Raw genomic sequence first — 22543 nt, 5'->3', positions numbered from 1 at the left:
AAAAGGACTTTATTCAATTAATTGACCGACAAAATGTTTATAGACGCCTTCTTTCTTGAATATTTTCCTTTTAAGCATTTTGTGATAAGAAATTTGAGACTGAGATCTTCAGTGTTTCAGAGTCAAACAGATGTAAGTGATTTTTCACTTTGCTGGAAGATCTGGTAAAGAGATTTCAGCTGGAGCCATTTTTTGTCAAAACATGGATTTGATAAAATGTAACTTTCTGTAGGAAGATATCAGTTTCATTTATGTTTTCAAGAGAAAGCTATCAAAATATCTTATTCATAGTTGAAACTAGAATATTAAAAGGAAAACCATAAGTCAAAACTGAACATCTGACACTGTCAAAATATTCTATTTGTCTTTTGTTTCAGAGCTCCCAAAATAAAAATTGCAGAATTTGTGTTTTTGCACGAAGTGCAAAACTTCTTATTTCTATTTGAAAGGAAATTTCAGAATATCCTTTTTTTGTTCCTACGTCAGCATGATTTTTCCCTGACTTTTTACATGCTTTGGTTACTGAAAGGGTTTTGATGGAGGCTGTCAGACCAGGAATCTCCAGAGCCCTCTGGATTTGATACAAAGCTCTTGGAACTCTGCTGACTTGAAGGACGACTCGACGCTTCATCGTAGTTCCAATTAGTGGAGTTATCAAAGGCTCTGTGGGAGACCAATGTGAGTTCTGGGCATCTTTGAAAATGTTAGCTGAATTTCTAATCAAGACTACGGACCACTCTCAATTCTGCAGTGAGCATTACTCCATCCTAACTGAAACAGAAGGCCTGCTCCACAACAGTGCTGCCATCCATTTAGCAGCCTGTGCAGTTGTTATGGTCACAACCAGCCTGGCCTAGGCTGGCACTGGGACAGAGGACCAGCAAAATGTCACTTCTGGAATTCTGTCTCTTTCCCTAAACAGTGCCCTTCTCGGTGTAGATTTGGTATGAGATCAGATGACTAGAAATAACTGCTATTTTTTTCCCAGGCTCCAGATGTACTACTATCTTTTAAAAATGGACTGTTGAATTGAGCTTTAAGAACGTGGTCATATGACAGAGATTACAGTTGTTAAGTATTTATTTATCAAGGATTTCTATTTTTAAAGAAGCTTACGACTCCATTATAGTTCCCAATCTAAATATAACAACTTAAAATGAAAAGTCACAGACCAAAAATAATGAAGCAGGCAGAAGCTGTAGGTTCTAAATTGTGTTCCTGAGCAATGAGAACGCTTTATGAAATCCAAAGGAAACTTCTTCCTGGAATACTGTTTCTGAAACAGCACTGAGCAGCCCTGAGTGCTGGGGAAGTAGAACAAAAGTTCTGATTCTTTGTAGCCCTTCTCTTAGAGGGCAATTTGAAATGGATTGCTAATGGCAAAAAAATCCGTCATAAACACAAGACTAAAAGGCAGTAAGTGATGAGCAGATCTACGCACAGAAATATAAACACAGTCAAAAGAAAACGTATTGTGTATGGTTTAGTGCATTTAGAATATTTAAGGCTAATGTGGTGAGAATGCCCTAAACACGAAAATAATCCAGGAGTTATTAAAATTTGTGGAAGTAATATAAGGTGAACTATTTTCTTTTGATAATGTGACCTGACATTGCAGAACTATTAATGTATGTCATGTGCTTCATGGGAAGAATTTGCCTGCCTGTTGTTTGTGGATGATTCATTACTTTTACTAATTGTTAGAGTCATAACACATCAATAACAGTAAAATTAATGACAGTGTGATCTCAGGACATCTCTTTGCAATTATCAGGGTCACTTAGCATGTCATCTGTGCCACAAGCCACATCAGTACCCAGTCTCCCTCCTGACACTATGTGTACATCGGGTCTGAGGATCAGGCTAACAAACTTCTCCCGCACTGCTGTATCTTTGCTGCTGTTGCTTGTCCTTTGGTCCATGCTGCTCTCAGAACTGTAGGACTGAGCGGTAAACCAGCTCAGGGAACAGAATCCTGTTTAAAAAACTTGTTTTTTCTGCTTGGTTCTCTTCAAACTGAATTGATTTGGTGTTTTGTGTAACTGTTGGGTCACAAAAACCAGAAGGGTCTCAGGAATACATACAGACAACAGGTGGGAAAGACATTGTGATGGGAGCTGCTTATGCCTGTACTGTTGTTGGTAGGGTGGTGGAAATGCAGAGAAACTCAGATAAAGAGCTTAAAACCCAAAACCATTAAGTATTCTGGCTGTGATTCAGATGTATATTCTTTCTAAGGTAGAAATTTATTATCTCACTCATAAAGTTCCATTTGGTTGTTCCTAAGATTATGGCATTTAATTGTCTCTCTTCATCTTAGTAAAATAATGAAGCTCTTTTACACCTTTGTTGGAACTAATATCATCTTTCTTTTCAGGAAAACAGACCTCTTTTATCCAGTGTCATAGAAACTGATGCCAGAATGAATTTAGACCATGACACAGTGGGAGTATTCTAAAGACAAATGACTTAGTAAGAAAGACATTTATATTCTAAAAGCAGGTTTTATGTATTATGATTTGTATTATGAAAGATAGTTGAAGATAACACAGATATTTTATTGTCAATAAATTAAAGTGTTATACTAGATACCTATGGAAATGAATGCACAAGTCTAGATACAGCTCAGACAGAAAGATACTGACGTACATAGAGAGGATGGCCAGGAAATCTTGAAGAAATACACGGAACCTGCACTTTTCTCAGGTTCTAGGCTCCAAGGAAGTCAATAAACTTTTGTGTGAACACATTATCTACCTGTACACAGTCATTTAGAGAATTAAGACTGGTGAGGCATAGAAGAGCATGGCTTTTAAATGAATAATTGTATAGGACAACGCTTTGTGACACTAAGTGTTGGTGGAGCTAATTCGGGCTCTGTCATGACATGGTATTTGACACTGACCACCAAATCACAGTCTCTTCGCCTCGGTTTCACCACACAGCAATTAGATTACTGATTAATTTAATCTTAATCCTGAAGATTACTATAAGCATGTGCTTCTGAGTATTAAAACTTAATCCTCAAAGCATACTTGCAGAGAAACTCTGGTTGTCACAAAAAACATAAACTTTAATTAAAACAATGACCTTTAATTAAAACAAAAAGTGGCTAATAATGCAGTATTCAGTTTTATTTCAAGATCATTCTTCAGCGCAATCCAAGGATGAAGTCAGTAGAAAAAAAACCTGCAAAAAAGAGTACTTGTAATTGAAAAAGGCCTTAGATTGCTGTGGAATGAGACTTGCCCACATTTGCTCCACTTTGGGAAGGCTGATAAGAATCCAGTATCTAAAGAATAATAAAGACACGCCTGATAAAAATTAAGAGGCATTCAATTATTCTCACTCAGGTGCCTGGAAACGTCTCTTGCGGAGCTGTCGGCCAGTATAATCGTCTCTTTGTTAGGGCTGGGGAAGTTGAAGACTATTTTGCTTTACAGTCTCATTAGTGAGCGTATCGCCAGCTCTATTTTTATTTCTAAGCGACGGTAGCCGGGGGGGTGGGTGGGGTGGGAGTGCGTGTGTTTTCGGACAGCGGTGTAACACACGCATCTGGTGCCGGCTCCCTCAAAGCCAGCCCAAGCGCTGCCGCTGCGTGTTTTGTTCCGTGTGACAGCTCCCACCAGCGCTCGCAGGGCAGTTTCGAGAGCGGGCGCTTCCCGCTGCCCCGGAGGCAGCATCTCCCACCGGGGCACGACCCCCCCCGGGCCCCGCCTCAGCTTCCCCGCGGCCCGGCCGGCTGCTGCCCGGCGCTGGAGTCACGCTCCCGATTCAGCCCCGGCGGGGGAACAATGACTTCTTTTCCGCCCACCCCCGGGGCTGCCGCCGCCTCTCACGTTCCCCGGCCTGCGGCGGCGGGACGCGGCGGTGACCCCTCGCCCCCCTTCCCTCCTCCCGGGGCGCCCTCACGGACCGGTGGCCGCCGCCCGCCCTCGGAGCGGGGCAGCACCACCCATTGGGGGAGAGGAGGGCGCGGGCGCCCGCACGGTCCGCTCTGCCGTTCTATTGGCTGGCGTGACCGCGCTTCGCCTTCCCATTGGTTGCGGCCGCCGCCAGGCAGCGGCGGGGTCGGGCGGTGCCAGCCCGTCGCTGCCCGCCCTCGCCGCTGTCGCTCCCGGCGGGCGAGTAAGTCCGCGGGCGGCCGGGGCGGCGGAGGAGCCGCCGGGCGGGAGGGGTGAGTCTGAGGAGCGGCCGCTCCCCGCGGAGCTAACTTTTTCCCGCGTGGGGCTGGGGTAGCCCTCCGCGCCGGCGGGACGGTTGCGGCCGTTGGGCAACTAACGGCTGGCTGAAGAGAGCCCCTCAGGCGCCGGGTCCCGCGCGCCGACTCGGCGGCGGACTCCCCCGCCCCTCCCTGGGGCAACCGTGGGCGCCCGGCGGGAGCGGCCGTTGCCCGGCGGGCTCGCGCATGGGGAGGGGAGGGGGCGGCGGTGGCGGTGGGCGACGGGCGCGTGGCGGGGGGGGAAGGGGGCGGCGGAGTTGCCGTGGCGGGGCTGGTGCCCGGGGGCGGCGGGGGGCGGTGGAGGGGCAGGGCGGAGGGGGGCCCGTGACGGGCTCGGCCGACCCACTCCCGCCTTGCCGGGGGAGCTGGTCTCAGCCCCCGGTGCGGGGCCGGGCGGCGCTCCAGGGAGCGGCTTCAGCCTCCCCGCTTTCGGCGGGTCCCCCCTTGGGGCGCTGCCGGCATCCCGGCCGCCTCTGGCCGCCTGCCGGGGTCCTCCCGCGCCCAGCCTCTCGCTCGGCTCCCGGGCGGCGGTCGGGGCGGGCGGAGCGGCGGGAAGCGGCGGCCTGGCCGGGGCTGGCGGGGCAGCCGTTACTTGTGTCGCCTGGAGAAGGCGGCCGGGGGTGCGGGCAGCCGGCTGCGGGCGAGACAAAGGAGCTGCTCCCGCTCGTCTCCCGGAGCAGGGGCAGGCAGCGCGGTGCCTAGCAGCAGACTTCCCGTTCCTTGGGCGCGTGTGCCTGCTCGCGGGAGGATTTGGGACATAGTTTAGTGGCGTGCTGAGAAATACATTCATTCTAACCCATCTCTAGGTCTTTTTTTTTTTTCCTGCCGCGTTGACTTCGGTGTCCGCGGGTAGGGATGCGAGAGGTGGCAGCAACAGTTATAATTGCCGAGAGTTTGTGGTTGAGGTTTGCAAGTAGGAAGTGCCGCAGACTGCAGGGGGGTGTGCCGGTGTATAGGCTTCGTTATTTAACTTCACGCACGTTAAAGTGAAGGAACGTCCCATGTGCTTTGTGTTTTAAAGGTAGTGGTAACAGCAGAGGTAATGCTCGTGGACTTGTCTTGTTCCCTCTAATCCTGAAAGCCATCACGTCTGTTTCCTGTCCAATTGAATTCTAATTCCGTCCCGAAAAAGTCTTTTGTTCACAAAGAAAAGATTTGTATACTCGAAGATTATTAAGTCTTGTTAGCGTTGATCTTTCGTAATGTTTAATATACACTGCTAGTGCGTGAGAGGATCACTACAGAAGAAGAAAATATGAAAGTTTTAAAGTTTGTTTTTTTTTTTTTAAGTGATTGCTGTTAGATTTGTTAGCTGCAAATTCAGGTTTGGTGATTAGGTTTTCTTTTTAAAGGCAAATTGAATAAATGACACTGCAAAGAAGCAAAAAGCAGTTCTCTTTAGCAAAGTGTAGAGTGACGATGGTGATTGCTTTTCATTGCATCTGAAAGGCTTTTCTGCAGTTTTTCCCTCCAATAATGTAGCTAGATGCTATAGTGTCTTTTCAGAAGTTTGTGCTTTCCACAGAATGCCTTCCTCTATGACAGTGCCTTGCTTTTGTTGCCCTCTCCACCTTGCAACAAGTTCTTTTATGTTGTGAAAAGTAAGTGGTGTTGTAAAGCTTGGTCAAATTAGCTTCCAATCTATTTTACTTTCATTGGTGAAATACTTTTGGTAAGAGTAATGTACTTTGAAGTTGAGTTTTAGATCCATCTGGCACTGTTCTTGGACATATTTTTTTCTTCCAGAGTAAGAAGACAGTATGAAAATACTACTTTTGAAATGCAAAACTCGGCTGCTTCTCTTCTGTGATAATCTCTTTGTGAGATAAGGTACTTTTAACAGGCCTTTTATCAGAGGGGTGACAGTTTTGAGGAAGTTCAGTATTGCTTTGGATGATTTATTAACTGTAGCAATTCACTTTCAGTGTTGAGCTGTTCTAAAGGTACAAGTTAAATCTATTCAGAATGCTTCTTACAAGGAAAAAGGCTTTCACAGGCAGAATCGCATTGAACTTCTGCCATAGTCTCCTGAATTGGGAGGGTTTTCTTTCACTTGAGAGAGTGGTAGACATGTTCACAGGCATAGCTGGGTAGTTAAGTCACTTGGAGTCTAATTTTGCAAGGACTTGTATCACAAACAAGCATGTGCGTGAGATATTGCAAGGCTAGGCACTACAAATGGTATGTGTCATCTATATTTTACTTAGCACAATAGAGCTGGCTCGAAGCTGGGAGAAGAGCCCATTTACTGCCGCATAAGTTATGACTGAATCAAACCTAATAGTAAGTCACTGAGTTAAAGTCTAAATTCTTTGTATGTGTTAGTGTAAAACCCCACTGTCTTGAATCTTCTCTGTATGTTCACGTGAGGAAATATATTTTCGTTAAATTCTGCCTTAAGGTAAATATTAGGTTCTCTCTTAACTTGTCACTGACTTTCGCACATGCAATGTGAAAATCACCTTCTTCATTCTGGAGACTTATATTGTTAGTTATCAAATGTTAGCTAATGTCTGGCTATTTGGATTAGAAAGTAAACATACATTTTATGGCCTGATGTGAAACCATTTTGTTTCAGGTTGTGTGGAAGATGCATAGTTTGAGAAATCTGCATGATTTGTAAGAGAAAAGTTACAGTTCCCAGGCTTCCCTTTGGGACTAAGAGCCTGTGGAGTACTCTTTATGTTTGAGGCTTTCAAATGAAACTTTCATGAGGCTCAAATGTTCATGTTGATGACAATATTAAAATGCAGTAGCACTTGGATTCTAAACAAAGATCGCCTGGGCATTCCGCAAGCATACAAAGCCTATATTGGGAACAGCTTAGACTTAAATCCGTTAGGTGGATCACCAGGTCAGGTTTCATTCCCAAGCTTTCACTTAGGCAAATGCGCTCTCTGCGTAACCTGGCATGCTTCCTCCCTCGCAAACGCAAGGTTGGATATGAAGCTTACATTTAAGTCTGACATAGGGTTTGTGCTGGTAGTTTTGTTAGTGTAACTGGAGATCATGCCTATGAATCACTGCACTTGTGTGTTACTTGCAGTGTCACCAGTTACCAAGCACTCAAGTCTTCCAGGTGCAATATGCATGAAGTTTAAGCAGGATATCCTATCATGCTGTGTAAGAAATGAGAAGCCTGATGATATGACCTTCACTGTGTGTATGCTCTGTCTTCTTTGAAGTTAGGAGAACTAGAGTCTGAACCTCTTACACTTTGGAAAAACCAAAGTCTGCAAATTTCTATTTATTTTCTGAGGTGTAATAGCTCGGTGACTGGAGTGCCTCTGTGTAATCTCTAAGACTTCTTCCATGGTATTATGAAAATACAATGTGCTTAAAACCTGCATTTTGTATGCAGCGTTTTTCAGTGTGTTGGTTTTTACTTGGTAGGATGTGCTTGAAAATATTTGTTGTTTTACTGGAATCTGATAGTTTTCCTGCTCAACAAAATGACAGTTTTTGATTTGTCAATGCTGTGCTGTTTAATTATGCAAGTATAAAAAACCCCCACCTTAATTAGAGTTGCAGGCATGATATCTTTTCTTTAAATCTATATTTTCTTTCTTTTCCAGAAAAAATGTCCCCTTTGGCAGTTCACTGCCCTCAGTTGCCAGAGTTGAAATGGTGGCATATTGAATACACATTTAAGAATGGAGAACGTATTGGAATTAAAACATTTTTATGTTAGCATCAGTTAATTAGGAACTTAAACTGGATTAATTTATTTGAAATGCTTCTTGAGATAATCTTGGAAGGCAATAACAAAGTGGTGTCAGGATAAGGACTGAAATTTGTGTCAGATCAGTGACATTAAAGACAAGGAGCACTAAAGTATGAAAATGTTTTGAATGTGTAGCAATTGCTGCAAGGCTATGTAAAGTTTCCAGGCTGCTCAAGCTCTGCATGCCATTAAAATGTTTTATTAGAGCTTCTGCATTGGCCAGAATCTTCTGTATACTCTATAATGTATAAGTGTGTGCACACACTTTTAAGGTGAAGAACCTCTGTATGCTCTCAAGATTTTCTTTATAAATGACTGACATTTAAAAATATTTGAAGTTATTTGAATATGGTGGTGAAAGTTAAAAAGTTTTCCATGAGGCTAAGGGGTGAAATGCTTCTGCATTTGTTTTTAATGCAAATCATGAGATTTCTATCAGAATTTGTGCTGGAACTTTGTTAGCGTGAAAACTCAAATACTCATGGATTAGATTTAAAAAAAAAAAAAAAACACAACAACAGCATCTGAAAGATACAACAGCTGTAAATAGTTCTCAATTTATAGCACATCTAAAATAATGCAGGATATAATGTGTTTCCTTGTACTTCTGGTGAAACTGTTGTGAAGCCTTTGTCCTAATTAGGACCATGTTCAATAGCAGCAGAATAAAAATAGAATGTCGCCTTAGTCTGGGAGGGCAACTGTTATTTACAGTGATTTCTTTAGACTCATCCCCACATGAACTTACATGCTTTGGGAACAACTGGAAAGGTAGTGAATGAAAGCAGTATAACTTACAGCCCAAGTGAGTACTGAAGTTGTTTGAATGTGATCCTTTCTTGTCATTGCCGTGCCAGAAATGGGAGGATGTCGGTGTATTTGTTTGTGTGATGAATTAAGGGCTCTGTTTATAAGGCTGCAGTGTATCTTCTAAATAGTCTACAAATGTAATGCAAGTGGGTTCGATAAACAGTTGTTACTAGGAGTATTATTTACTAGAACTGGAATCAATAATGCATGTGGAATTTAGATATTTAATCATCATCACTCTTCTGTGTGGAGGACGCAATGAAAAGTGCGGGTGTGCATGAAACCATTTCTTAGTTTATTTTAAATGGCCAGCATTGCTGAAGAATCACCTGATTATTGAGAGGAAGACTGGAAACGGATTATCTCTCCAAAACAGATGTATGTGTTCTTCCATCTCTAACCTCTGATGATATGAAATGCTGTGCAGCAATCAAAGCATAACAAAGAAATTTAGGTAAAAGCAATACCAGCTGAGTAGTAAAACACACTTATTGTTGATGCAAAAGTCGCTAAGTATTTGTATTCCATCCTGATTGACATAAGAGCTCTCATTCTGACTTAGTGACAGAAACTGCATATTTTGGGCACTTTTGATAGCTATTAAAGATGGCTCTCCTGGGTAAGAGATAAGATATCCTTTACAATTTTGTTACTTTTTTCTATTTGGAGGCTAACCTTTAATTAAAAATAGCATAATATGCTCTGAAACTGCACTGGATACTAATTAACTCACTTTGGTGCTTAAAGCCATGCTGTCTCCTAAGGTTTCCTGCTGTTTGCACTGGATAAATATTTATGCTTCAGCAAGACATTAACTTCAGCCTGATGAATAGTGCATACAACTTTAGTATTTTTGTTAATACTAAACACCATGATTCAGTACTGTTACTGTATTTTATTGCAATTCTTTTTTTTAGAAAGGGGGGGGAAGAAGCCTGTTACACTTTAAATAGGTGATAGAATTAAATCTAATACTTAATAATTAAACTGTCTAGCAGTCGTGAGTATTGTACAGAAGCTAGTGCTGGATAATATAAGGTCTTCATGAGTGTCTGGTTAATGGACAAGGCTGTACTATATCATTGTGGGTTGTCTTCAGGTACTTAAATCCTGATCTCATACGTAAAGACAATTGTTTCCTATTTTTAATTCTTTTTAATCTTACAGTATTTGCAGTATTAAAAGAAATTACTCCAATATGTGTAAAAGCATTAAGTTGGACCTATTAAATCTTAAAAAAATGCATTTAACAGGTTTTTAATACCAGCCACCATCTCTGAAAATTAGGATACGGTGGATATTTTCAAACAGTCTATCATGTAAGACATGCTGGATATATTACAGTAGCATCTCTCTCTGAGGAAGCAGGTTATAGGATCTTCAGGTACAAAAATGAAAACTTTTTTCCCCAGTAACACTCCTTCTCAGTGTTTGCTGACTGAAGAAAATTGTGTTACTCTTTCAGAGTTGAAGTCGGTTGCAAAATCAGACTGCAACATCATATATTTTGTGTTAGGCTGATGAAGAGAAACGTTTTTGAAAACGTGGGGAGGAGTGATATTAGGGAATTCCTTGGCTCTTGGTACTTAGTGCTAAAGCAACAATTTTATGTTCCTTGCAGTAACTTTACACTGGATTTTGCCGTTGAAATTCTGGGTATTCTCCTATGGTTTGTAGTTAGTAGCACATATGGCTGAACCTATTACTGTCTTCTCAGTTAAAATAATATCTTACTGACTTGCTTTAGGTGCCAGAATACCTACCTGCTTCATGTCACGTGCTGTGGACATGCTACTGCTTTTCCTCGGTTAGAGCTTTTAGGCTCAGTAAGCTGTAGTCTTTCCACTCACATCTCATGCTCCTAATTATATTGACTCCATAGGTCATATCTAGAAAGACTAGCAGGCTCCTGCATTTTTTTTTCCTGCTTTGAACTAAATTCCCAGTGCAGCAGCGAGAGGAGCAGGCGAGAGGCTTTTGACAGTAATTCTGCACACCCGCTTACACATGCATTCTGTAGCTTTGCCAGTGCTGGTATAATACTTACCGATTCCTGCCTGTCTTGAATGAATGTGATTTACATTTAATTGTAAAGCTGAGGAAAAAAAATTCAAGTTTTTTTCCCCCCCTCCCTGTTTTCTCAGCAGCATTTTGTGTCAGTGCTGTAAATGATGGGTATTTTCACCACAGCGGTGTGATGAGACACTATACTTCAGACAATCAAATTTGTCATGTTACTTAGTGAAACACAACAAAGGAAACATCTGTTTTGCGGAGTACTTGATGATACTGCTTGATGGATCAGGATTCTGTTGTTTCAGCTAGAAGTGGTTGAAGTTATGTTGAATTTTCAGCAATGTGTGCAAATATAGTAGAACTACTCTTCCAGCACTTTTGCGTCACGTTAGAGATTGGCTGAGTAGATTTGCAATCTCAGCTACTTTTAATTTTTTTGCTGCCTTAGTAACTTTTGTTTGGCATACATATTTTCAATATCATTCCTTTTGTCTTATGCTAAAATTTAAGTGTCTGAAGCATATACACTTGCACTGGTTACCAAGAGTTCTTACTAGAATGTAATGGTTATTTGTGCAGTGATGTTTTATGCCAAACTGTTGTTGTTGGCAAGCTGTAGCTGTACAGGGAAAACTGGTAAGGATTTTTCCACCTGAAACTTAACACAAGCAGAAAAGATCTCTAAACTGTGCAGTTCCTTTGCATACATTCATTCATTCTTTAAGGGAGTAATGAAAATCTTTGATTTGTTCCCATTTTACTGGTATTTAAAAGAATCTTAGATGTTTAGTCCTATTCTGGCAAAAAAGTGGATGATAGTTCACCTGTGTTCACAAAGTTGCAGCGATCCAGTGAAACAGTGACAAGAACTAACTTAACTATTGACAACTGCTTTTTGGTGTGGTAAAATAAAAGTCCTGTATAAATTCGGTAGCAGCAGTTGGATGTGGGTATATTGAAGTCAAGGGAAGAAGGATCACCTGGAAGGTCTCTGCTTGTACAGTAAAACATAGGAACTGACAAAAGTGTGAATAGGAAGATAACTGAGTGATGAAACAGGAACCGAATGATGCCACATTGACCCTTCAACAGGTTTGTTACATGTGTCTACTGATTTTAAATGACAGCTGTATGATCTTTTTGTGTTGTGGAATTAATCCTCACCCCTCCCCCAAATGTCATACTGTTTGTAAAGTGGCTGTTCAATGAGATTGTATTTTTTTTCCTCTCATGTGATACAGCTTGCTTTGTTCTTGGTTCATTGCAACTCTGCTTTCCTATGGATATGACAGTTTTTACAAACATAACATGTTGCTTCCTGGGCTTGTTAAGCTGTATTGATTTCATTCAGCTCTGGTTCATTTGAGTCCACTGTGTCCCAAATACATGTATAGTCAGGGACCAATTTCCGTGTATTGTTATAACTGCATCTGCCATTCAAGTGACTTTTCAGTTGTCACTTGTAAGCAGAATACACTAAATCAAGTTCTAAGTTCATAGACTTCAGCTTATTATAGAAACAAACTTTGACTATTTTGTTGTTAGGCTACAGAAATACTTGTCAGGCTTTAAATAGTGAAGTCTGTGCTCCAAACCAGGGCTCTAAATTTGTAACTGAGTATTGAAGTACCCCTTGCTTGGTCTGGAAATGCTAGATATCTAGGTCTTGAAGAATGCACTTAGAAATCAGGCCTGTCTTGAGCAGAAGACATCTTGGGGTTTAATGAGAATGCAAATAAACAGGAAAAGAAAATGAATGCATGCTCTGCTATTTTTAATCTTAAACTGTTTTGTGCTACCTAAGTGATATTGATATAAATTCTTTAGAAACTTTCTGTTGTTATGGCTTTGGAACAACAGCAGATTACTTGGTGATACCATTTACCCTGAAAATCTGTATGTGAGTTCCTCAAACAAGAGTCCCTCTAGAACCTGTGTAACTTGAGTTTTATTAGATTTATATTTCTTTCTTGGAATAATTAATATTCTGAGCTTTAGATGCTTTCATGAAGTAGGAACTTTGTACTTGAGGTTTTTCATCGAATATGAATTCAACCTAAATTAATATACCCTACGATGTAAGACAATTAACACCTTTTTTCTGCTTTGTCACTATTATGCTTTTGGGATTGGACTTTTTTTAAAATTACAATACAGAGCAAGACATAAAGAGTAGTAAATTGTCTGAGACTTCAAGTTGCACACATTTTATACTACAGCATTGAAATTATATGTGGCAAGAGAGTATTTTATGTGTTGTTTTTATCTTTTCTGAATGAGACAGAAGTGTGGGTCCTGCAGTTACTTTTTTAAAGTTTCAGTTAAAGAAGTCATGTTTTTCTGTTGCTTATAAAGTATGTAAAATACACAAAGTTGTTCTTAGGTGCTCTGAAATGTTTTTCAAATTAATATGTCCAGTCTTGTATAACAGGCTTGGGGGAGCGACAGGCAGGGATGAGGAAGAATGAGAAAACTGCTATGGAGAGATAGGATGGAGCATATTTTTCCTGAAGCTGTTTAACACAGCATTATGTGCATGTATTGATGAGTCATTTCAATTCTGTAACTTAACAGGGAGCAATTGCCAACCACTCAAAGCAAACTAAATCCTGAGATTTTCAGTATTGATGTACCCCTCCTCTGAAAAATGCACCTTCATTTATCTTTTTTCTGTTAAAATGAGCTACTAAAACATATATTGATAGACCACCATAAACCTCTCTTTGCTATAAAATCTGTGGTGTATTCCTAATAACAAGGTTCCTGCTTTTCTCTCATGATCTTTGGGGAAATGATAGAATGGTGTGCTGGAGACAATATATAGCAAATACTAAGTTATGCTAATGGTCCTGCATTGGTAGAATTAGGGTGATGGGATGTATCATAGCACTCATTTAAAATAAATGCTCTGGAGTAAAAGTAAAATCAGACCCTTCCGTTGCCGTCGTATTTGATCACATCTGATGTTATTACACTATATTGTATATCTAACCTGGGTAAACACACCATAATGGTTATTCTTGAAGTGTACTAAGTTCTTTAGAGTCTGTTTCTGGGACATCCAAATCATTGACCTGTCGTAGGATTTATGCCAAAAGCATGATTTCATGCTTGTTTCAAGTATAATGTGTTGGACTTCCTTAGCTACAAGCGAAAATGCTTTGAAAGGATTGTTCATATTTGTGGGTACATGAAAACATGAATGCTTGCAGAGTAGGAGTCTGGGTTGTAGAGGGAAGTTTTAATTGGACATATGTGACTGCCTGGTGAAGGAGGGTATGATTTCAAAGCAGACAATTATCTTTAAATGGCTTTCATGCTAGTAATACTATTTTTAAAAAGTTTTTAGAACTTTTAACTTCACTATTTTTTGGCAAATAAGTCACTTCTGAAGCACCTGCAACTTCTGCAATCTAATTCTCAGTCTGTGGAGCTCAGAGCATTTTGTGGAGGCAAGAAGGAAGATTAGGTTGAAATGAAGTCCCAAGAGCTGCTACAAAGTTTCTTCTTCATTGGGCTTGTGTTAGTATCTTCTAAAGTCAGTTTCTGGCACGCAGGTAGGCATCTCTGCCTTTCAGATTATATGAGGTGCAGATACTTCGAATGGGGTTAGAAATAGGCAGAATCTCCCGAAATCTCATTCTCAGCCAGTGGAGTTGGGAAATTTTGTCCAAAAGTGTTACATTCTTAATGTTGCTACTAGAAAGTAGAAGGTGAAGAGTACTAAAAATGGAAGGTGAAGAGCCTGCTCAGACTCCTGTCCCTACTTTGTGAGCTGAGTCTTTTTCATACTAAGTCACTGCTAAACTACTTGTCAGATGAATGCTTCTCCGCTTGCTCTAGCTGAAACTACATGCTGTAATGGTAGAAGGTGTTGGAATTGGGCCTTTAACAGTTGATGCTCAGAGGTGAAGTACAGCCTCTGCTCAATTCTCCACATGCTTTTTAGGTCATACTCAAGCTATTGTGCAGCATCTGCTTATGCATGCTTTACACTGAGAGTCTTTCCAACAGCTGAATTACCTGACACCTTTCTTTTTGATATGTGGCTGAAAATTCTGAACAACCTCTTAACTTGACTTGAATTTTCACTTAGAAAGGAAAACTCGTTTTTAAAATAAGCTCGCAGCAAACAGACTTCACAAACAGCTAGATTAAATGAATAACTGCTAGTACAGGTATACTATAGTAGCACTGAAGTTTGAGGAGGCAAGGAACTAGATGTTGCGGTGCTGCTAGCAAAATAATGCTCTGTGCTCTTGAAGAGACCATTGGCTGGTTCAGGACTTGCGTGCAACACTGAAATGAGAACTACAACATAATTATTCTCTCTGCATAGTTTATTCTATTTCACCATTTCAAATTTGTCTTTGGGTTTCAGGGAAACTGCCTGACTTCATAGGGGTGTAGCGCACTTTGGGCTTAGGGAAACTAGGGTGCATGAGAACGATAGGTTTGCCTTGTTTAGAGTTCTGTAGAGAATATTTCTTGTAGGTGGATAACTTCTGCAGCACTTCTGCCTTACAGAAGTGGTAAGAGCACTGTCATGTACTGCAGTATTGCCTGCTTGTAGATGCTCTTGACAGAAGTTACAGGAGTGCTGATGCATAGAAAACACAAAATTTCTAAAGCTTTCTAGTTTGTTCTTATCAGAGCATAAAGAAGATACCTTTATTTTAATACTATGGTATTTTGTGGCTAAAGAAAAACTGGAAAACCTGTGTGAATTAGGTCGCTTTTGTAGTATTAGCACGCTGTTCCCTTTTACACATTTCTTTTTGTCATTTCAGTTATGTCTGTTCAAGCTTGTGGTTGTACTCACTTTAATGTTACTTTAATTTAAATTCTATTTCCTTATGATGCATATAGTTATTACCTTGATTTTTCTTTGTGTATGTTAAACTGTTAGCTATATTAATCCAGAGTAACTAAGAACATACTTTAAGACAAGATTTTTCAACTACATTTATTTTATCTAAGGCTAGGCTGTTTATATCTGTTCGCTCTTAAAAATTTAATAAGATGCTTGCGTGGAGTAAAACAAAAGCGGAAGCGAGTATATTTCACCTGCTAAGAAAAACTGTTTTGAAAGTAATAGTTCTTTTTTTTTTTTCCTATAATGAATGTAACTATTGGTGTAGAAAAGCTAACACTTGAGGTTATACTGCAAATGAAATATCTTGAAAGAGAGTAGGGCTTCTGCAAGCTGGATTATGGGATGTAGCCAGAGTAAGTTGGCTTACAAGTGGTCAGTTTTGACTGACTGTGGTTACCAGCATGGCAGTTGTGCTATCAGTGTGCTTTTGTGCAGAAGGCAGCAAGAAAGAAATAGTAAAGTAGGATTAAAAAAAAAAAAAATCAAGCTGTGGAAGTTACTTCATCTTACTTCAGTTTTGCACTGTACTGCTAGGGCTGCTTTTGTACTACTTTAACAGTATAAATCTGACGTACTATGGCTCGTACAAATTCAAGTGGATATAGCAACGTGTAATCTCCTATTTCTATCTTGGTGAGTTGTTTACCTGGCATGAGTCAATTCATTGTCTTGAAAGAGTTATCCCCTTGCTAGTAAAGGGCAAGTACAAGGTTAGTTGCGTACAAAGGTGGTTTGTAATTGTTGTTTGCCAATCTTAAGTTGAGCAAATTAATTGCCAGGAGTCAAAGATCAGGATTAAAATATTCAAAAGCCTATGCTTATAGGGATCCTACTTTCCACTCAAGACTTTTTAGAAAACTTTTATCATGAATATTCTGGGTTGTGTATACACATGACTATTTGCCAGCATTGTAAATGGCATTATGATCTCAACTGTAGGTGTGTGTGGGTTTTGTTTTGTTTTTCCCTATTGACAGAATTTAAAGGTTGTAGAATGCTGAGTTATAGTTCAATATATGTCAAGTATTTATGTGTAGGTTTCTGGGCTGCAAAGCTTCAGTGTTCTGTGGCGCTGGATCCTTTGCACAAGAAACAACTGCATATAAGACAGTCATTTATAGTTTCTTTACAGTCTAGTTAATGTACTCTTTTGTTCTTTAGAGTAACTATAATTTTTTTTCCTTATTTGGTGTCATCAAAACTGAATTGAGGACTGTTGCCTGTGGCTGAATATCATTAAACCTATGATTTAAAATATTTGTAATGGATAGCGTTCAGGAGGACTTTTCCATTTGATGGGCAAATATCTATCACCTTGTCATATCCCAGGTGTAAACTGTTCAATAAGCATACGTGCACATGATCAGGAAATCTTATTTAAATCTATATTATGGAAGAGTCCATTGACCCCTGACTCTTCAAGACTGACATTCCACATTGTGATTTAAAGTGTAAGCTGTAAATAAGGTGGTTTCTTCTAGCACTCATGGGGGGTGGGGGGGAAGAGGGAGCGAGGGAAGCAGCAAAACTGAAAAACGCCCTTGGCAATATGAATTTAGAATTGACTGCAGTTTCAGTTCCCAAGGTTTAGTAACCTTTACAAACCGCTGGGAACAAACATGTTCAAAACAGTTATCTTTGTGTGGGTACACTAGGTATTGTGAAGAAGACTGCAGTAATGACCGTACTGAATCAGACCAGAATTTCTGAAACCTCATTGTCTAACAGTGGCTGTTAATAGAGGCCTAAAAAGGAACTGATAGGGGAAGCTGGAGGTGTGTTCTGGAGGAGCAACATCTGACTTGAACTGTCTGAACTGGAAGAAGTGCCTTATATATTTAGTGGCTGTGGATGGATTCTTCCAGGAATGTGTCCAGGCTTCTTCTTTTTCTGTGTGTTTATGTAAAGTTCTTGTACTTGGACTTGGGACTCAATGCATACTTTCTTTGCATTGTTTTTGGTAACTCTTCCTGTTTGTTTTAACCTGGCCCCTATAGTTTCACTTAATGCTTGTTAGTTCTCTTGTTAGAAGACTCTAAACAGCCATCTCTTGTCACTTTAGGAATTTACTTGTGCCCTAGTCGGTGATGCTTGGTGCACTGTAGCTATCTTGTTGACACTGCTGGATTTTACACTGAAGATAGCAATTATCAGAGAATATTTGATGTTGCGTCTTTGAGCACTGCTTGCATTGTGTATTTGAATAGAGCATGTGACTGTTTCAGGCTTAGCACACTGGGGTTTTTGTTTCTTTGTGCAAGTTTGAAAAATGTCAAGAAATCAGACCTGGCTTTTGTGGTTTCTGAAACTTGCCAGAGTGTTTTTTGGAGTCCGCAGTAGCATGGGTTTCTTTTCACAAGGGACTTCAAATGATTTGCTATCCATTACTGCACCTACAACTATCCGTTTGTACAAGATATTTGACCGTATTAAAAATTGTGTAGTAAATGAACAGATCACTGTATCACTCAAATGAATTTTGCATTTGCATCAGGAGAACACATTCTCTTATTTGGCAATTCATTCAAGAATACACTTGCCTGAATGCTGTTTCCTGTTCTGAGGCTTACCAAGGATTGTGCCTTTCTCTGAAACAAGTGGGGAGATAAAAGGGTTCAGCAATGTGAATTTTAAGTATAGATTAGTCCTTAAGTGAACTTGATGTATGATGTAGAGCTGACTAAAAAGTTTTTAATACCACTTCTACCACTTCAAATGGTAAGAAAAGTTCAGTCCTAACTGGCACTTCCCTACTTTTGTATACAAACTACTACAGAATACAAGATCAACATGTACCAGGAACTTGATCTCTTGTGGGTCTGGTACATCTGAACAGAATGCTTACAAGTTTACTTTGTTCCTCTTCTGGGATGATTTGACAGATTTGGCTGATGGTTCATAAAAATCTTAACTTCCTGGTCCATGTCTCCCATAGACAAAAAAAAAATAATAATCTTACCAAATAGTACAAACTTCCAAGCGGATACTTTTCAGATTAGGTAAGGACACAGTATATGCTTTCCCTCTTCTTGCAGCAGTTCCCAGAGGATGGGACTTCAGCAGTTTTTGGCTCCTGGTTTTGTTTTTTCCAGCTCTGACTTCCGCTAGCAAATGCCTGATACTGTGGTTCCAGAAGGTCAGTTCTGCAGAACTCAAGAGTTCATTCTTCATCCAAGTCCAGCCTCCTTGTACTTAATCCAGATTTCATTTACACACATGCATTCTGTGGATGACTTCTACAAAGGCTGGGTAGCTGTAAAGAATAGGAAAGCCACCTATCATGAGAATTTCTTTTTAAAGAACAACCTGCGCATGTGTTGTCTGTGATTTCATTCAAGACCATGATTTAATATTATTGTATTAAAGTCTTGAGTGACAGGTATGAAAAACTGAAGGCATTAAAGTAGATGGATCCATTACTAAGTTTGCCAGAGAATACATCTTAATTCATCTTGTCTTGCTCATCACCAGCTCAGTGCATAGCAACTTTCTTCCCCCTCTATTAAAAACAGCAAGTTTGGTAAGTTCCTGTTATATTTGTGCTGTAATGGAAACAGGAATAGTCTTCATAGAGACTTTGTAGAAGTCTCTTCTGAGCAAGACTTGCTTTTGTCAGATAAACTTGCTTCATATCTTATTCCAGTTGTACTACTCATCTTGAAACAAAGCAAAAATTGGTATTTCCTATGTAAGGAGAGTTTTATTATAGTGTTAGAATAGAGCAAGATCAATTTACAGCTCTCGGAGGCTGCTTATTACTTGGGAACAAATCCAGAGAACAGTCTTACCACAAGCTGTATCAAAACGGATTGCAGACTTGGAGTGGAATGTAAGTTAGACTTTTTCTCCTCTTGTTGATACTAGAGTACAAGTTGCATATGTCCTAGGGTTCCAGTGTTAGAGATTAGTAAGGGCTGTATGGCTTGAGGTACGCTTACTTTAAATAGATGTTCTATTAAGAAAGCTAGTTTGTTAATTATTGTTTAGTATAAATTGTATTTTTTGCTGCTAATCCAAGTTGAGATTCTTGTGGAAAATACTCCAAAGTGCTTTAAACTCCCAAAGCATAAACACACAGATAAATTTGCCATGTGTTAGTTGGGCTGCAGTATCTATGCATGCTTGTATCATGTGGCAAATGTGAACTAATGTGATAAGACCTGCAATGAGGGAGTGTCACCTGAAGTTCCTTTACTTCATCTATGATATAAGCTCAGAAGATATCTGTGTCTAATAAAAGTACAACGGAGATCCAACAACCTGACTGTTACTGAGATGCGTCACACAGAATTTCATGCTATCATTTGAATCTTTGAGACTTCTTTACTGCAACTGTTTTCTACCAGGACATCCAAATGACTCTGCCTCTTAATCTCTTGCAATGAGAGGAGCATGGGGATGTTCAAAGCTGCTCTTCAGTTTTAGTCAAAGTATTGTTTGATTTTTGGGGACAAAAGCAATTTGTTTTTAAAGAAATTCTCAAACTCCACTCATCTGAACTCTTTGCAGGGACTTAAGAGGAAGACACCAAGGAAAAAAGTCTATTCAAAGGAAATTACATGCTGATGTACCTTAAAAGAAGACTTTTTTTGGGAAGTGTGTAGTGCTAGCTGTATTGTTTGAATTTTCATTATTGTTTTTATTGTATTTATAAAGTACATTCTCAATATAATTTTACAGCTTTTTTTCAAAGTAGCATGTATTTATCCATTTAATGTTGCTTTAACTCCGTAGCGACTGGGGCATCTAATGCTTACAGTGGCCTATATTTTGCAGTTGAATCCAAACAGAGCTGTAATTAAGGCATTCTTTTTAATCCTTTTGGGATTTTTTTTCTGTAAAAGGTTAACAGATCCTATAAATTAGGCCTTATTTTGGCCTACTTTGTGTAAAAAAAAAAAAAAAAAAATCAATTTTAGAGTTACTTGTGTAAACTTTCTATGGGCTTCAGAAAAAATGGTGATATTAACTGAAATTTGTTAATCCTTCCTTTAGAACAGTTTTGGATTTGTTGATTCTGTCCATACATTGTTGCAGCCCAACTTGATCTATTATTTAACTAGCACAAAATGTGGCAATCCTCAGCAAAACAGTAGATTATCTGCCTGTTTTAGTAGACCCCACACACGTGATGTGTGGAATTGAGGCTGCTTTTTTCTTCTAGGGAGAGACCAGTCTAACAGATAATCTTTGTCTTCAAGGAAAGTATACGATTAGATTCATTTGTGACACTCAAATGTGTGTTGCTGTGGATGCATATGTGCTTGAGGTTAAACAGTGTATTCAGAAGGGTATATGCATTTTTTAATGCATGAAGGTAAAATAAGGACAGTCTATATTCTGTTCATCTCGGCTGCCTTAACTCTCAATAGAATGCCTCTGCTACTTTAAAAATCAAAGACCTGATCAGGAAAAACTTTGTCCTGTTTCTTTTAGTTCAGCTTTTTATAGATTTCATTTCAAAAGGTCATGCTTTTGCCAAAAAAAGATTTGCCTTCAAATACACAGTCATAAAAGCTTGAAGTATTGTCCTTAGTCCAATGGATAATGCCAGCCAAGGATGCTCTTACTGTTTTTACTGGTCAAACGACTCCTGTGTTCTCTGTAAGCCTTTAATCTGAAAATAATGCTCAATGGATCAGTAGAAATAAGTGGAAAAAATGCATCTCTTGGATAAATGTGGTGTCAACTGTGGACTTGGAGTGTCCAGGACTTCTCTGGACAGTTAAATCGTGTGTTCCTTGCTTTGAACAATCAATATTAGCACAGGCATTTGTGCTATTAATGGGACTCAGTAGGGAATGGTTACTATTATCAACCCTGCTGAAGCATGAGACATTGCAAAAGCCTTTGTCTGCCTTCACAGGAATGAAAGACAGACTAGTAGATGGTGTGATTCTGTAGGAACTGATGAGGTTGTTGCTTCAGTAATTGTAGTAGGACTAACCTTTGTGTGTGTTAGCACACAATATTATCTGTAAAAGCCTCACTTCACAGCAGGGTTTGACACACAATCTGTACCATTCAGAGGCCACTAATCCGTGTTGTCATCATTATACCTTTAGAGACCATCAGTGCTGGTCAGAAAGACTTGGTATTTAGCTGGATGAGTTTCCTCCATGACAATCCTTCCTATTTCTTTGTTGATACAGGATGACAGAATGGATGAGGTTTCAATGGACTTCTGGAGATCGAGTCCAACCTCACTTGCTCAAAGTAGTGAAAATTGGAACAGGTTGCTCAGGACCATCACATCACTGCCCAGTTTTTCCATGTTTGTAATAATAATGTTCAGCAGTGTGACTGCCCTTGTTAGCTCCTCAGTAACCTCTTTCAGGAAGTCATAGTGCACTCCTAAAACCTTCTGGGTTGCTTGTTCTGTGTTGAATTGCCCTTCTGGGAGATAACAGGGTAGTTCGTGTTCCACATGAGGACCAGGTGCCTGTCAATGTGAGGCTGTTTCAGTTGTGTAAACAAGGTCTCATATATTTTGTCTTGGTCAGGTGATGAGTAGCAGACACCTGCCCCAATGTCACCTGTGTTGGTCTTCCCTCTCATCCGTGACCCATAAACTCTCAGCTGTTTCATCGTCCATTGCAGGGTAGAGCTCCATGCATCCCTGATGGTCTCCCAAATAAAGGGCAGCTTTCCTTCCTCGCCATCCCAGACTGTCCTTAAAAGAGCCCATATCCAGCCATGGTCATGTGAGCTGTGCTGCTGTGTCTCAGTGATCCCACTGAGATCGTAGCCATGCAACCTCACGCAGACCACTAATTCCTCCTGCTTGATTGCCATGCTGTGTGTGTGTTGGTGTATGGGCACTCCACAGAGGCACCCAGTGATGCTGATTTGCTAGAAGAGGTATTAGAGCTTCCACAGTCATGCAAACAGCACT

At 40.2% G+C, this 22543-nt stretch overlaps 1 protein-coding gene across 8 annotated transcripts in view; it reads left to right on the top strand.

The window, feature by feature from the left end:
* The first annotated feature begins 3998 nt into the window (after window positions 1-3998).
* HYCC1 (hyccin PI4KA lipid kinase complex subunit 1) overlaps window positions 3999-22543 on the top strand; it is a 50588-nt gene continuing 32043 nt past the window's right edge. For 4 of the 8 annotated variants that reach the window (XM_074837292.1, XM_074837247.1, XM_074837310.1 and 1 more), the window contains exon 1: window positions 4097-4177. The gene's annotated coding sequence lies outside the window, so the exon portion shown is untranslated. Of the gene's footprint in view, window positions 4178-9190; window positions 9211-11845; window positions 11865-19457; window positions 19478-22543 lie in introns of those variants that run through there. The other 4 variants (XM_074837256.1, XM_074837283.1, XM_074837264.1 and 1 more) reach the window with 4 other exon arrangements.

The sequence above is a fragment of the Strix aluco genome, chromosome 1 (assembly GCF_031877795.1).
Source record: "Strix aluco isolate bStrAlu1 chromosome 1, bStrAlu1.hap1, whole genome shotgun sequence".
In the NCBI taxonomy this organism is placed as follows: Eukaryota; Metazoa; Chordata; class Aves; order Strigiformes; family Strigidae; genus Strix; species Strix aluco.
Note: the sequence above shows the minus strand (reverse complement) of the source record. Positions and strands in the feature narration are given on the sequence as shown.